The 16950-nt window shown below is 46.4% G+C and overlaps 1 protein-coding gene across 4 annotated transcripts in view; it reads left to right on the forward strand.

Annotated features, from left to right (window-relative positions):
* PRRT3 (proline rich transmembrane protein 3) overlaps window positions 1-16950 on the forward strand; it is a 71809-nt gene that overhangs the window by 18972 nt on the left and 35887 nt on the right. The window contains exon 1 of one of the 4 annotated variants that reach the window (XM_083155914.1): window positions 923-1029. The exons of 2 other annotated variants lie outside the window; for them this stretch is intronic. The gene's annotated coding sequence lies outside the window, so the exon portion shown is untranslated. Of the gene's footprint in view, window positions 1-922; window positions 1142-16950 lie in introns of those variants that run through there. One more of the 4 variants, XM_083155912.1, reaches the window with a different exon arrangement.

Raw genomic sequence — 16950 nt, forward strand, 5'->3', positions numbered from 1 at the left:
ACACATTTCACCTATAACTCAAGTTGCAATACAGGCATCTTACATACAATTCTAACCATCTTTCTCATATACAAATGTTCACAAATTAAGGGGGCGCAGCCCCTTACGAAGGTGTGAAGAGCGCCCGTAGGGCGCGATGAATCACCTAGTGAACGAATAAAACTGATCGATGGCTGGGTGCAGAATCGCCATCAATGGCCATTCCTGGCAGCAACAGCCTTTTATTCTTTCACTTGCAGTAGCAGCATTAAACTCAGTCTCCTGAGTTAGTACATCTCAGCTGCCACAGGTGGCAGTGCTGAGCTCAGGCAAATGCATTGTAATGAAAAACGAAACTGAAAGTAAAAGAACAACGGGTCGAAATCCCGGCAATTTTTGCCGGGCCCAACCCGGGAAATTTGGCTGGTGTGAAAGGGGTATGAGCCTCCACTGTTTGAAAAAGCAGTGTGTAGGGTCCCCTATTGTGTGGGGGCCTTGTCGTCCCTCCTTTATACTGGCCCTGCAAACTGCAGTCATCTGGGTTAATTTAAGCGGCGCACTTTGTTTATCTCTCTCATGGGAGTGTTGTCAGCGCTACACCATAGCAATGGGATGCCTTATTCCTTCAGAACTCTGTCATATGTACAAAGTAGTGCGGTGTAGCCCCCCCCCCCCCCCCCCCCCCCTGCACATGGCTATAGTGACATCAGCATTCTGTTTAAGTATCAAAGCGCACTAAGACTACGGCCTCATTTATATCTGTGCGCACTTTATATAATCACCTTTCCTGAAAAGGTTGTCACATTTATTAATGATTTTATTTCTTATATTAATCCGCCAAGTGCCAGTAAAACACCAACAGCTGAACATATTGCACAGGATCACATCCCCAATAATGAAACATCTGCCTTCCCAAGCAGTGACATCACCCAGATCTGTTATTCTGGGTTCTGTTGGCTTGGTCTGAGCATCCAAGCAGCAGCCTCATGCTTGCCAGCAGCACATACTAGGAAGATGCTGTGCAGGAGAGACTGCGGGGATGTTGCCAAGGTGAGCAGAGAATTAGCAGGATGGGGAAGGTCCTGCTGCACAGGACATGTGCCCGGCTGCATCTGATGCACTGCAGTGTGATACGTGCAGGGTATGCCAGCGCTGCAAAGGCGTAAGTGTCTCCAGCATGGATTGCAACCTGCTGATTGCAACTATTTCTCTGCAATGGTTTTATTCTGCATCTGTGAGCATGCCCCTAATATATATATAATTATATATATATATATATAGATAGCAAAGATGTAGCATTGTAATGTGTTAAACAGATGTGATAATACAGCATGATGCTATCAATGTCATAGGCTTCACTGATTTATTGCATGTTAACCCACCCAGTGCCAGTTAATGTGCATTTGCCCAGCACAGATCCATAGGCGAGGAGGGTAAGGCTGCATTATCCTCTGACGGCTCACACTGGCCTATGGTGGCAGGCAAGGGAAGAAGCCGGAGATCATGCTGTCAGTTGCAGCAGTGGCTGGGAGGATGATGGGTGACAATTCAGTAAAGCTGAACATTGATGCCAACCCTCATCCTATGTGCCCGCAGTGAACAGTGTCATGGACCAGGCTGCTGTGCCAGGATGCCTCTCATCTGTTAGGGGAGCTCAGTGTGTGATCTTACTGTACGTTATAGCAGAGAGACCCAGCGCCACCAAGTCCTCACCAAGGTGACTGCGTCATTTTGCCTGGTTTATATTTATAACTGTGTGCTGGGCTGTATTGTGGTCACCAGAGCAGATGCTTAATAGAGGATTTGCTGTCTTCAGTTCTTTTTACTAGCAGTGAGCGAGGTGCGTAGATCAGCCCGGGGTGCCCTGTTCAGCTGATAACATTTGGGTGATTTATAATAGTTTACTGCAATGTTCCATAAACCTGGGTAGCTCCACAGGGAACCCAGACTATTAGGGTCGTGGGAAACAATGGCCCTTATTCAGATCTGATCGCAGTACAAATTTGTTCTCAAAATGGGCAAAACCATGTGCACTGCAGGTGGGGCAGATGTAACATGTGCAGAGAGAGTTAGATTTCGACGAGGTGTGTTGAAACTGAAATCTAAATTGCAGTGTAAAAACAATGCAGCCAGTATTTACCCTGCACAGACCTGCAGTGCACATGTTTTTGCCCATTTTGAGAACAAATTTGTACTGCGATCAGATCTGAATAAGGGCCTGTGTATGCACCCATATAAATTGACTGCTTCTATACTATTATATTGTATGTACAATGGTTGCGCAGCATTGCACCAATCTGACATTAGCCTTGTCCCCGCCACCCGACGTGCAGCATTGGGTCTCCTCTCCATCCTTCTCCCGGAGAGGCTACTTTAAAAAAAAATCTTACTAAGTTTTCGGGGTTACCATACAGCCTGTGTACCACTGATTTAGACCATTAAAGTTTCTAGGGTCATACTCCATTTATTTATTACGTTATTAATATAGCGCACACATATTCTGCTTAGAATTACAGAGAATATATTTGAACACTCACATCAGTCCCTGCCCCAGTGGAGCTTACAATCTATATTCCCTACCACATGTACACACACACACACAGACATTCTAGGGTTAATTTTCTTGGGAGCCAATTAACCTACCAGTATATTTTTGGATCGCGGGAGGAAACCGGAGTACCCAGAGGAAACCCACGCAAGTACGGGGAGCATATACTAACTCCGCACAGTTAGAGCCATGGTGGGAATGGAACCCGTGACCTCAGTGCTGTGAGGCAGTAATGCTAACCATTACACCGTCCACAGGGATCGGGATCGGCAGGATCCCGGGGTTTAGGGCATTTTTGACCGGGATTTGAATCCCGGGATTGGAGGCTCCAATCCCTGGATTACGGGATCGAAATGCGCATGCGCATTTGATCCCTTTCTCCCGTGTAGCACTAAACGGGCCGGGGAGGAGGCGGGTAACTCTGAGTACGGGCAGACGCGACGGCGTGGGAACACTATGTAGTTGCGCTACGTGACCTCTAACATCACGCTGCGCTGCCTGGCAACAAGGTTGTGTGGTTGCGCAGCGTGATGTGAGTGATCACATCACGCTGCGCAGCCACGCACTGCCGCATAGCTCCTCCTCCTTCGTTGGAGGTAATATATTCATCATTGGGCATATCAGGAGGCCAATCCCGGGATCCTGGGAATCCCGAGATTGACAGTTTTTAACAATAAATGGCCCGGGATTGGCCTCCCTAATCCGTACTGCCCTGCTATTGCAGACCTCTGCGTTTTATCCTTCTCACTTGTAGCTTTGTCAGATTCCGTCTGTACAGAAGAGATGTAATGCTCGTGTTTATAAAAACATTACAAATGAGGTGTAGTGGGAATGTCACACCTCATATATGACACCTGTGATTGGCACGGCAGCTTCCACAAGGCGCGGGTGACGGGCATTATGGGTGGCCCCCACTGACAATAGCTACCGAATGGGGAATAAGTGTATTCCACAAAGATCACAGTAGTGCCAGTAGAAAAAAAGTTCCAGGCGGCAATCATCTATTAATGTCTGTGGTAAAAGACTTCCAATGAATGGTGGTAAGTAAAACCCCTTTCAGACATACGCGAAAATCCCGGGTTTTTTCACATGAACGCGCCCAAACCCGGGACTAGTGTATGTCTGAAAGGGTATACCCGGGATTTCACTCCCGGATACTGAGCACCTGCAATTGACCAGGGTTTTTCCCGGTATTTAACTCCCGGGTATAATACCCGGCTTATGTCTGAATGGGTTTACCCTGGTTTTTCAGTTTTAAACATGTAATGTTGCTTTTTTTTGCTGCCGGGGCGTGTCCCATTTTAATGATGAAACACTGCAATGCTTGAAAAGCCTGGCTTATGTGTGAAAGGGGTATACCCGGGTTTTTCCCGGATTTGAGGTGTAGTGTGAAAGGGGGTTTGTTACTAAAATCCTGGGAGTGACCTGGGTTGAAAATCCCGGGTAAACCTGGACAAAATCCCAGGTAGTATGTCTAAAAGGGGTATAAATGACTCCACTGCTGCCAGTTCTGGTCAAAAAGGTTCAAGGGGTACATACGAGAACTAGAAGTGAAAAAGAAGTTAATGTACTTTATACTTCAGTTACTACTTTTGACTTTTACTTTTTTTACTAGTTTTTTTTATTTTTTTATTAGAACACAAAGATATTGTTGTTGTGCTAATTGGTCAGCTTAAGTTTTGGGAGATAGTAAGTTATATCCACCTATAGAGCAGTTCCTGTCATGTACAGCCTGGTTCCGGATGATAAATCTACAATGACTAGATAGACAGCTAATGGACAGGGTAAAAAGGTGGACAGGGTCAAAAGGTCGACAGGGTCAAATGTCAGCGTGAAAATAGGTCGCCATGAGCTTTTAACATTCCCCCCCCCTTTTTCATGTTCCACATCCTATACAGCTTTGGGACTGTCCAGTAGAGACTCCCAGACAGCTGTATTTGTTAGATTGCAGCGCTCAGCGCCTGTCTCCGCATACACTGCTTAGTGTAAGACTTACAGTCTTCCTTTTCCCCCTTGCAGCCAACGTAGTTAAGCGTCACCCTGAGTGACAGGTCGCTTAAGCGAATAGCAGGGCAGAGACCCCTGACCCTGCTGGCAGCGTTACTCTTTCCTGTGAGGAAGTCCCCGCGTTAGAGTGTGCCTCAGATCGTGTGTGACTCCGTCCATGCTGTTTGTAGCTCCACGTGCACCGGAGCGCATAGGAGCAAGTCCCCGCTGTAAACCCGTTACCAGCGTGACCTTTTGCACAGGGAGATCAGTCATCATTGGCAGCAGCGAGACTGGGAGAGATACCGCAGCGTAAACCAGCAGACTGTCATTTACCCTGCACGCGCCAAAACGCTACAGCTAACTAACAACCACACTGCACGTACTTATATACACTCTGCCAATAGGTTATGGGCCCAGCACGTCACGTGCGCGAAGATTAACCCCCTGAAGACAAAGTGCTAGCGCAGTACATAAAAGAACACAAAGGAATTATTTCTAAATTGCCATTTGTGGAAGAGTTAACGAGAATGCACAGTACAGGGCATAGCATGAACTTTCCAAAGCTCAAAGGCTCAGAGAATTATACTACATGGAAGTTCGCTATGGAAATGCAGCTTAAGAGGGAGAAGCTATGGAAAGTCACAATAGCCCCAGGAGATAGTCCAAACCCAGAAGAGGTAGACAAGGCCATTGGCACAATAGGCCTGGCTGTGGAGCAGCATGTTTATTCTACTATCTGTGGGAAGGAGTCCGCTAAGGACATGTGGACAACTCTACAAGGTGCTTATGAAAATAAAGGCTTAATGAGAAGGATAAGTCTGAGACGCACACTGTATGGAACAAAATTGAATGCATGCAAGGACATGAACGATTATATTGATAAGATACTATCGATAGCTCAGCAATTGGCGTGTGTAGGAGCAAAAGTGGATGAGGAAGAAGTAGCAATGGTAATGCTGCAGAATTTGACAGAGGAATTTGACTTCCTAGTTGTCGCACTAGAGTCAAATGAGACCAAGCTTACAACTGAAGTTGTGAGAGCCAAACTACTACAGTTCCAAGAGAGAATCCACAAGGATGCCATGGCTGAGGGTTCTGCCTTAGTAGCAAAGGGTGCGAAACCCAAGAAATGCACATTCAAATGTTATGTGTGCCACAAAGTAGGGCACAAGGCTTCAGAATGCAGGCTGAAGAACACTAGTGGCATGCACAAGCGGCATGATAAAAAGAACGAGTCAGCACTGAATGTAACAGACAAGCCAAGGAGGGATCTCTGGTACATGGACTCGGGAGCCTCTAGACACTTCAGCTGCAACAAGGAGTGGTTCAATTCTTTAACACAGTGTACACCCACAACAGTTACCGGGATTGGTGAAAAGATCCTTACTGCTTCAAGTGTTGGGACAATCACAGTGAGACTAAGAATTGAGGGACAGACAGTAGTCACAGATATCCAAGACGTCCTGTATGTACCAGAATTGGGAAGTAACCTCATCGCTATCAGCGTACTCGAGGCAAAAGGCTACAGAGTCCAGTTTGCAAAGGGCAAGTGTATGGTGCATAATGAAAGAGGGACTGTAATTGCTTCAGCAACCCGATGCAACCAACTATACGTCCTAGACACAGATGAATATGTAGCTTTGGCAGCCTCTGCTGAAAATGAGTCAATGGAGCTCTGGCACAGACGTTTGGGACACTTAGGATATGATAATGTCCAGAAATTAGCTGATGGGATGGCAACAGGAATCACAGTGAAAGACACCGGAAGACCTGTGTGCGAGAGTTGCATAAAAGGCAAGCAGACCCGCAACCCATTTCCCAAGTCAGCAGGCAGAGCAGAAACGCAATTAGCTCTGGTGCACACAGATGTGTGCGGACCAATGGAAGAGGAGTCAACCAGTGGTTACAAGTACTTCATGACTCTCATCGATGACGCCACAAGAATGACACACGTATACTTCATAAGGAAGAAAAGTGAGGTGGTCAAGAAAATTGTGGAGTACAAGAACCTAGTGGAAACTCAGACGGGCCTAAAGCTAAAGGTCCTGAGATCCGACAATGGGGGAGAGTACGAAAATGAAGTACTAACCGACTTCCTAAAAAGGCATGGCATAAAGCATCAGCTGACGATGGCCTACACGCCTGAACAGAATGGCGTAAGTGAAAGGGCGAACAGAACAATCGTTGAAAGAGCACGAGCGATGGTGAACGATGCTGGCCTGGAGAAGAGTTTTTGGGCAGAAGCTGTATCTACTGCAGTATACCTGAAAAACAGAACACCTACAGTGGCCGTGAAGGGAAAAACTCCCTTAGAGGCCTGGTCTGGGAAGAAGCCAGACATCAGTCATCTTCGTGTCTTTGGGAGCAGAGCTTATGCACATATACCAAAAGAGAGAAGGAAGAAACTTGACCCAAAATCAAAACAGTGCATATTGCTAGGCTATTGTGAGGAGAGCAAAGGGTACAGGCTCTGGGATGCAGAGAACAGACGTCTTCTGAAATCAAGAGATGTGATATTTCAAGAAACAGCATCACCCACAAAAGCAAAAGAGCAAGAAAAGCAAGCACTAGTAGAGGTATGTGAAATAGAAAGCATACCTGCAACAGAAAATTCTGAAGAAGGAAGCGAACCAACTAAAAGAGCTTCTGTAAGAAGAAACAAGGGCATACCAGCCAGAAGATATGAGGAAGAATATGCAAATATTGCTTTCAGTGAACCTCAGAGTATTCAAGAAGCGAAAGCGTGCAGTGATTGGGCGAAATGGAAATCTGCAATAGACACAGAGCTATCAGCACTGAGAGAGAACGATACTTGGACCATAGTAAACAGGCCAAGCAACCGCAAGACAGTCAAGAACAAGTGGGTCTTCTGCAAGAAGTTAAATTCAGACGGAGAAGTTGCCCGTTACAAAGCCCGTCTTGTTGCTAAGGGATACACACAGAGATCCGGAATTGACTATGGGGAGATATACTCACCTGTTGCGAGGTATAACACTCTCAGATTAGTAATTGCAGTCGCCACCTTACAAGACTTACTGCTATACCAACTAGACTTCGATTCAGCGTTCCTAAATGGAGAACTACTTGAAGAGATCTATATGGAATCACCAGATCATTATGATGAGAATGAACTTCAGACAGAAAAGGTGTGTCTTCTGAAGAAATCCATATATGGCCTAAAGCAGAGTGGTCGTTGCTGGTACATAAAATTGGACACAGTACTACTTGAAATGAATTTTATTAGATCAGAGACTGACCACTGCCTTTATCACAAAACTCTGGGAGAAAAGTTGTTCATCATAGCAGTCTATGTGGATGATATACTTATAGCAGGTCACGAAGATCACATCACTCATGCAGTCAGTCGGGTGAGCCAATTTGCAATAAATCCTGGAAGACAACATTGGATCGCAGTGAAGAGGATTCTGAGATACCTAAAAGGTACAAGTTCCTTGAAATTAAAATTCGCCAAGACAAGCAATTCAAATTTGAAAGTCTTCTGCGATGCCGACTGGGGAGCAGATGAAGATGATCGTCGTTCCCACACCGGTTACCTGTTCACACTGGCCGGAGCAGCAGTTAGTTGGGCGAGTAGAAAACAACCGACCGTTGCTCTCTCAACAACCGAGGCCGAATACATGGCTCTTACAGAGACATCAAAAGAAGCACTCTGGATCAAAGAGACTTTGTGTGAGTTAGGTCTACTTTATGAAGAAGAGACTATCAGTATCGCATGTGATAACAGGGGAGCAATAGATCTTTCCTGTACTACCAAGCACCATGGAAGGTCAAAGCACATCGCGATAAGACATCACTTCATCAGAGAACTAGTGGAGAACAAGTCCATCGATGTTGAATACATTGCAAGTGAACAGAATGTCGCTGACATGCTTACTAAAGGACTGTCGGGAAACTTGCTTACTAAGTTCGTGAAGGACTGTGGACTTGTCTAAGTTCAAAAATGTTGATTTGAAGTTTTTGATGTTCTGAATGTCTTTTCTCTCTAACCATATTTTCGGTTACAGGTATTACAAAAGGACAAAGCATTGTATTGAGTTCTTTTATGTAGCCGAAGACAGCCTTAAGCGAGGGGGAGTGTTAGATTGCAGCGCTCAGCGCCTGTCTCCGCATACACTGCTTAGTGTAAGACTTACAGTCTTCCTTTTCCCCCTTGCAGCCAACGTAGTTAAGCGTCACCCTGAGTGACAGGTCGCTTAAGCGAATAGCAGGGCAGAGACCCCTGACCCTGCTGGCAGCGTTACTCTTTCCTGTGAGGAAGTCCCCGCGTTAGAGTGTGCCTCAGATCGTGTGTGACTCCGTCCATGCTGTTTGTAGCTCCACGTGCACCGGAGCGCATAGGAGCAAGTCCCCGCTGTAAACCCGTTACCAGCGTGACCTTTTGCACAGGGAGATCAGTCATCATTGGCAGCAGCGAGACTGGGAGAGATACCGCAGCGTAAACCAGCAGACTGTCATTTACCCTGCACGCGCCAAAACGCTACAGCTAACTAACAACCACACTGCACGTACTTATATACACTCTGCCAATAGTATTTGCATCACAAAAGGTGCAACTGCTGCGGAACCTCATAGGTATCAGAGCCATCAATCATCCTGACATCATAGCTCATTACAGAGAACAGTGGAGGCTAATGAGCTGCCATCAGCCGCCAGAATCAAAGTCAACCGCCTCGAGCTCCTTACAGACTTGGGAGGCAAATCACTTGTACCTGAAGCTAAATGTTATTTTTGCACAATTCCAGACCTGCCCTCTACAACAACAAGTGGTGTTCCCTACATACCACACACACACACACCAGCCTGGGAACAGCGGGCCGGAGCGCACCACAGCATGTACTGCGCCACACCCAGGTACACTACAGTATACTTATTTATTACCTCATCTGTAGATGGGTCATGCTACCATCATGACATTATTTACATAAAAGCAAATAGTTGCTACATTGTGGCCTTTCCACGGGCCACTTTGGAACAAAATAAGCCCCACCTACTTATGTAATAAGCCACACACCCTTTTTCTGCAAAATGGGACAGGTGGAAGGTATGTACAGTACTGGAAGTTCTCTCATGCCCCTCACCAGGGTCAGACTGGCCATGGTGAACTTTTGGTAAATGGCCCAATAGTTGGACGGGCCAGTCCGGTAACATAGAGCAGCGCTGTCCAATCAACTCAGCTTCCAGCTCTCTGCTTTGGCCACTCTCCCTCTGTCCCACTCAGGGCCGATATGTAGGCCCACCTGACTCGTGGCAAGTCCCACATGAGCGGTGGCTTTGCGACACCCCCTTCCCGCGTAACATGCCGGTGACGCTTCACATTCAGTTGCAAATACGTGAAGACCAGAGCAGAAGGCATTGCCATTGAATGGAAAAACCTTGAATGGGTTCAAACCATCTAGTGGTGGCATGTGATAGTGTGGAGCCAATCAGAGAAGCAGGTTGGGGCTTCGGGACGTGCAACTGAAATCAAAAACACATTGCTGCAGCTCCATCCGATCTCCACCATCGGTGGAGAAGAAACATCAGACCTCCACCATCGATGGCAAAACCATTGAAGCTTTTAATGTTTCTATTGTTGGTCAGTGGCCAATCTTACAGAGAGGGGCACAGAGCCCTTAATTTAATTAAAATTTTCACATTAAACTGTTACTATCTCAGCCATGTTCCCCATGAATCTTCACTTGTTCTAGATCTTCTACACACTCCTGTATTTCTAAGAACCGATACTGACACCATCATGTGCTGTACTCAAGGCACAAAGCCATAAAATATACATTGCTATGTGTCAGAGATAATCTGTAGCACAAACCATACATTAGTTATGCAATGCAGGGACTGGTAGGGGCGATGTTGGCCTGCTGTATGATTCACACGGGCGGATGGACCACACACGGGCACAGAATGCCCTAGCGAGCCCATCCAATCTGTGATGAGCAGTTCAGCCAGCTGACTCACAGTTGTGTGCAGACTTTATGGCACGGAACAATTCTAATTATTCTTATAAGGTTTTATTTATAAAGAGACGGTATAATACCCAGCACTGTACACTGAGGGGGGCGAGATACTGACAAATAACATGCAAAGACATTAACCACGCGGTAACGATGGTCAGTGGCGTAACAATAGCACTGCAGCCCAATCAGTGGCTTGGGGGAGCCGGCGCTTCTCTGCAGATTCCAATGGCTCTGGCCGTTGGGGCCCACCTCTAGAAACCTAAGGGGATATTGGACAATAGTACAGTGCTTAATATAAAAAAATATAATATATATAAAATATATTTATTTATTTTTACGCTATTCTTCAAAAATCCAAAAACAGCAGAAGAAAATACAATTAGAACAGATGAAATAAAAGTGACCATTATACACCAGCCTGAGGAAGCGGGTATAAGTTCCATGAAACGCGTCGCTTTATCTGGTATTTAATGGTTTCATGGTTGATTTAATTCCCAGTTGATCTCTTTTAACTGCTTTTTCGTAAGTGATGATTTTTTTGTAGGTTCTAGCAAATAAAAATTACATTTGAATAAAGGGGCTGAATCAGACCCAAGGGGCAGCAGGGAAATGCCCAGCATTTTATGATCACCCCCCCCCCCCCCCAAAAAAAAAAAAAAAAGCTGGGCCTTTAATAATAAGCATGGTCTTGTCAGAGCAAAGGCTGCAGAAATCAATCGATGGTCAGTGACCATCAAACGGTTTCTCCTCCGCTCGGCTGCATGCGAGGGGATTCGGCCGAAGGGGCGTTTGGCTGGACAGCAGGTGTCGATTACACGCAGCCTAGCAAACAGCTCTGAATCAGGCCCAAGTTTTTTTTTTAGCATCAGTAGAAAGGTGCTTCCCTGTGATGCTGCCGCCCCTGTGCACAGCTGCGACTACATCTGCAGACGTGCGCACAGGGGGAGAACCATTCGCCATCACTCGCCATCTAATGGTTTTACTCCTGCTTGCAGCCGCCGAGACAGTCTAGACTTACTTGGGGCTGTGAAGGCCGCGGGGAGATCAGGACTGCTGCTGACTCCTCCCATGGGAACGCCACTCCCAAACGCCTGTCACTCAACTTGGCAACGGCCCATCGCTGGCTTTGTTCACACTATTGGCTCACGCATGCGCACTGTGTACAATGTGTATGCGCGGTTGTCCAACATTCGCAAGGGCTGTGAATACACAGCCTTGCAATCAGGGCTGAATCAGGCCCATTATCTCTATATTATGATAAGTCACTTCTGATTTATCTACACACACGGGAGGATGCCAAAATGAGGACAGGGTTCAGCAGGTCGTCCAGGTCCCGAGATGCCTACATGGTGGAACAGGAATGCCTGATAGGGTTGATAAATACTTCACAAGCCATTAAAAGAACCAATAAACTTTTGCAGAATTTGCTTGTTTATTCAAGTAAGAACAAGCAGGGGAACCGTACGGTGACCGGCACATATAACATAACGTGGCGGCTCATGACTTTATGTTTGGAGGGGGAACTTGCAAGAGTGCACGTGCGCGTTTCGCACATGGCGGCTTTTATAGACTGCGTCAGCTGCACCTCACTCTGGGGCTGTCCTTCCAGTATTCAATTAGCATAAATAACTTCCTATGGGGGGGGGGGGGGGGGGGGAGACTGCGCACCTTAGGACACATCTCAGTGATTACCAGTAACAATTCTCTGGTAATGATAAGCTGGTAATTATGTTGTTTTAACCAATGTACAAAGCCTTCAAAAGTGCTAAAGTAGAGAGTGATCAACTGCAAACCCACCAGCTCATAACTCATTTTTCAAACACAACCTATTAGCTGATTGGCTGGTAATTTGGCCGTGATTCTGGTTGGCTCGGTAAGCCTTGAAGATCGCAGCTTATTGAGAGCCAGAGCCCCGCCGAATACCCCCCCCCCCCCATGCTGATTCCCCTTGCAACCATGCACCACCAGAAAAATTTTACTTGAGCATTTAATCTATATATACATAAAAGGCCACCTCTATGAGGAGCATTTAATCTATATATACATAAAAGGCTAACTACTCCTCACCTCTATGAGGTGAAGTTCCACCAGTGACCACTTAAGGCCACTCGAAGGAACAAATTACTCCTTTTTTACTATTACTCCTTATTTTTTGCAGGGACACTGATCTGTTTCAAACTTGCTGGATATGGAGAGAGGGAGCTATGAAGGGGTGCCGGAAGGGTTCCCGACAGTCGGGATTCCGACAGTCGTTTACCCGACATCGGGATCCTGACTGTCAAAATGCCGACAGCCGGGTGCCCGACGGCCACCCGCTATTTTCCCTCGTGGCGGTCCACGACCCCCATAGAGGGAGAATAGAATAGGTGGCTAGCCGTGCCCGCAAGGGGCTTTTTTACTCTCGCCATGCTGTATGACTCCAGGCAGTCGGGATCCCGACTATCGAAATCCCATACCACACCCCTATGAAGACAGAGATTAGGGGTAGGAGCAGATTTACAGGGGCTATACTCCCTCGTGGGGGTCCACATGTCCCATAGAGCAGGGGGGGAACCTTTTTTGTGCCAAGGGCCATTTGTATGAGGAAAAAAACCCTTCAGGGGCCATATGTAAAAATGTCTCTTACAAATTGTCCTGCTGCAGCCGCCCCATGCTCCGGCGGCTGCCGCTGAATAGGACCGACAGTCTCCGGCTACTGCTGATTAAGAGGAATCTCACAAGAACTACCGACCTCTCACGATAATTCCCCTGTACTTGACTCCTGGCAAAGCCGCCGGGCTGGTGGGAGGGCCACTGAGACCGGCTACGGGGGCCACATACGGCCCCCGGGCCTGAGGTTCCCCACCCCTGCCATAGAGGGAGAACAGTACCTGTGGCAAGCACAGCGAACCTACCAGCCCGTAAGGGACTTCAATGCTCTATACCCCCTGTCAGAGTACAACCGGGGTAGAGAGTTTGTGGGCTTAGAACTGACACCGCTCTAATTGAAAGTACACTGGCTTTTAACTAGTCATATATAATACACCCATACCTGTCCTTGGCTCCATGTCACCTTCGTTAGTCTGACAAGAGTCACCCCCAATTTATTGCTCCGTGTTTCTTACTATTCGTGAACACAAATATGTAATAAGACAACTGCCACCCAGAGCTTTGTCCTTCTCCTTGGATGATTGGTACCGCCAACCCCCGCCACCCTGGTCATTACCATCCTGGAACGCGTTCTTTATTCACTCCACATTTCATCATATGTGAGATCAGAGGTGGAACGACCATTGGTACAGCAGGTGCATTGCATCGGGGCCCCAGAAGACTAAGGGGCCCACTGCTGTGCGGCATATTGTTGACTTGGAGTGCAGAGGGGGGCCCAAATTATATTTTTGCTCCTGGGCCAACCGAGCACAAGTTCCAACACTGTGTGAGATCTAGGACAACAAGCCTGTTGAACTCAACCAAAGCAATCTGTCAACTCTACACGCTGCTAATCCCAGCGCGTTACACTCTGCGTGAGAATATTAAAAATGCTAATTATTGTTCCCGTAATAGAAATATTCTTAATTATTTCCAACTCCTGTGAGGGTAGGTTGGTAGGAATCGTATGGCCAGTTTAGAAACCAATGTTATGCTGGTCAGTTAATTCCAGTCTTGCGTCAGAGAGCAAACCTTTCACATTGGTGTTTTTGAACCAAAAAAAAAAATATTGGTCTATATTTCTGTATGTCTTTCCTCTGGTGAAGGTTGACAATACATAAAATTTTCTTAACATCTCTAATGCAGAAAAGGTTCTAATTACAACCTCACTTTACAGCATTGCAATTGCCAGCACTGAATAGAATATGAGTCACATACAGTGTATCCTTCCTCATAACGGGGCGAGTCGAGAATGGGGTTAAAACCTTGCATGTGGAGGGATGTCTGCTTATGTAGTTCAGTAACGGGAGCCGTGGGTGCAAGCATGGAGCAGACATTGCTACCATTGGCTGTGCACTCTGGGCAGTAACACAAGCGGACTGTCACACAATGAGGCCTTTTATCTCATCCACCCCTTGTCTCTCTAACAACAGTAATCTCTGTTAAAAAAAAAAAAGCAAATGGACGACAGTGTTTTGCGGAGCTGGAGTTCCACTTAACCGTAAGTTCAATAAAATCTATACCGCGGATGTGTGATGCTTTGTCTGCTGTGACTGTGAGAGACCCATCTAGCACTGGAAAGCTCTCACTTAAAATCCCAGTGGTGTGATGTTAACCTTGCATTAGCAGGGAGGTCAAGTGCGTTTATCGAGGCTCCGGTGAGGTCGGTCCGTAGATTTAGTCTCGGACAGGGAGAACGATACGCTTGTGTCTTGTTATGAGCACATTTCTGGCATTTTGTAACTTGCGCAGATTTCTGTCATGCTCCCTTTGTAGCTATTGAACAATAAAACTTTATTTTTTGAATATATCACCTCAGCAAAGCTATAGCTGATGCGGCGTTGCAGGACAAGGCCTGAAGCCTTTTTTTTTTTTACTAGGCCTCAGAATATCCATTTAAAGAACAGTGTATATTTGTTTAGCGTTACAATTCCCAGAAATAGGAAAAGACTTAATGAAAACATTACCTAAGAGAGGAAATGTCAGAAAATTTCAATGGGACCTCAAACTAATAAAGTGTTCGCTGACTCCTGGGTGTTTGAAATGTTATCTGCGGTAAATGTTCTTTCCCATTTGCATACCAGTATTAGAAAAAAAAAAGTTTTGAGACTGGTCTCAAGGTAAAAAAAACAAAACTGTAAATTATTTTCATATGTGGTCTGTCTTCTCGTTGGACATTAGCCCAGGTATTTCATTTGATTTTGATGTTAGAGACCATTTTAAGGCATATGGGTAAAAATTGGGAACAACCAAGCGCTCCCTTATCCAGATGAAGCCTTAATGCAGCATGGCCGGGTCATCTGAGAATGTTTTAAAGGTAGATGACGCTGGAAGTTTAAGGACTACAGTTAGTTGCGCAGTAATATTCCCCATGGTGGCTTGTGGGCGCTTGGTGGCTTCTGGGTGCTAGGTGTCTACAGGGACTATTGCTACACCCATGTCAGGACCTGCAGATACTTGTCTCATTGCGTCTCCCTCCATTGAAAATATCCCTCTCAAAATGGCCGCCACCTCACAGGGGACAGTTATCAAGGATGCTAGAGGAAGAGGTGACCATTTTGGGAGGGACATTTTTAATGGGAGCAGGAGCGACAGAGCCGGTGGGAAGAGCAGTACCCCTGTGGTAACGAGCAGGACATGTGGTAACCCTGTGGTGCCTTGACAACGAGCAGGTACAAAGAGGGGGGGGGGTGTTTAAACTTTTTTATGCAGGGAGGAAGGGGGGTTGTTACAGTTATGTCTCAGACTACAGCATACCTTCCAACTTCTGTGCTGATGAAATAGCGACACTTCGCCGCGCGAGCGCCCGAAAAGGGGGCGGGGCATATGCAAATGAGGGCACGGTTTATGCTAAATAGCCGCGACCTCATTTTCATACGAGAATAGCCGCTGTGCGCATGCACACAGCGTTAGAGATGGGTCGTTCGTGAACGAACCGGATATTTTGAACGGATCCCATTCAAGAACAAGTGAGCCGCCGAGCCCAAAAAAGGTGATCTGTTTCACTATCGTTTTCCATTACAATGCATTTTCTTGATCTCAGTGCTGCCACCTGTGGCAGCTGAGATGTACTACCTCTGGAGACTGAGTAAAGTGCTTTGACTACAAGTGATAGAAAGATTAGCTGCTGCTGCCAGGGATGGCCATCGGCGCACCCAGCCATCGACCAGTGTTTTTACTCGGTCATGTATATTCCCTTTTTTTTTTTTTAAGTAAGCCGAGGACTCGTCTAAAAGATGCGCATTTTTTTTTCATTGGGAGATCCGGCGGGTCCCGGCTCAGCTTAATGATCCGTTTTGCCCATCTCTACACAACGTCTATTCTATTAGATTGGGGGGTCTCCCAACTGCCACCCCCGCAGCGGGACAATGCCTTCCGCGGGTGGGACAGTGGGACTGGACCCGAAAATCGGGACTGTCCCGCTGTAATCGTGACAGTTGGGAGGTATGCTACAGGTATATGGGTGTGAACTATTTCTGGTTCCTCTTGAACACAGCAGCAGACATTCTACTAGTACGTAGGAGTTTATGTATCAAGCAGTTAAAAAAGTGGAACAGTGAAATCAGCCATAGTAACCACTCAGCATATACATATAATTTTATAGAATGTACTTGATAAATGCTTCCTCAAAGCTGATTGGATGCTATGGTCAACTTCTCAACCAATCAATTCAACTTTATTGTCATCAACAATTCACGTGCATAACAGTCAACTAAATTCATCACACGTGCAATCAGAAAGTCAGAGGAAAACATAAAAGAACATTACCACCCTCCACTCACCACTTGATACATCAACCCCTAAGTTCTTAAATGAGAATTTTACTCATCAGAC

This window comes from Crinia signifera, chromosome 8 (assembly GCF_055691185.1).
Source record: "Crinia signifera chromosome 8, ASM5569118v1, whole genome shotgun sequence".
In the NCBI taxonomy this organism is placed as follows: Eukaryota; Metazoa; Chordata; class Amphibia; order Anura; family Myobatrachidae; genus Crinia; species Crinia signifera.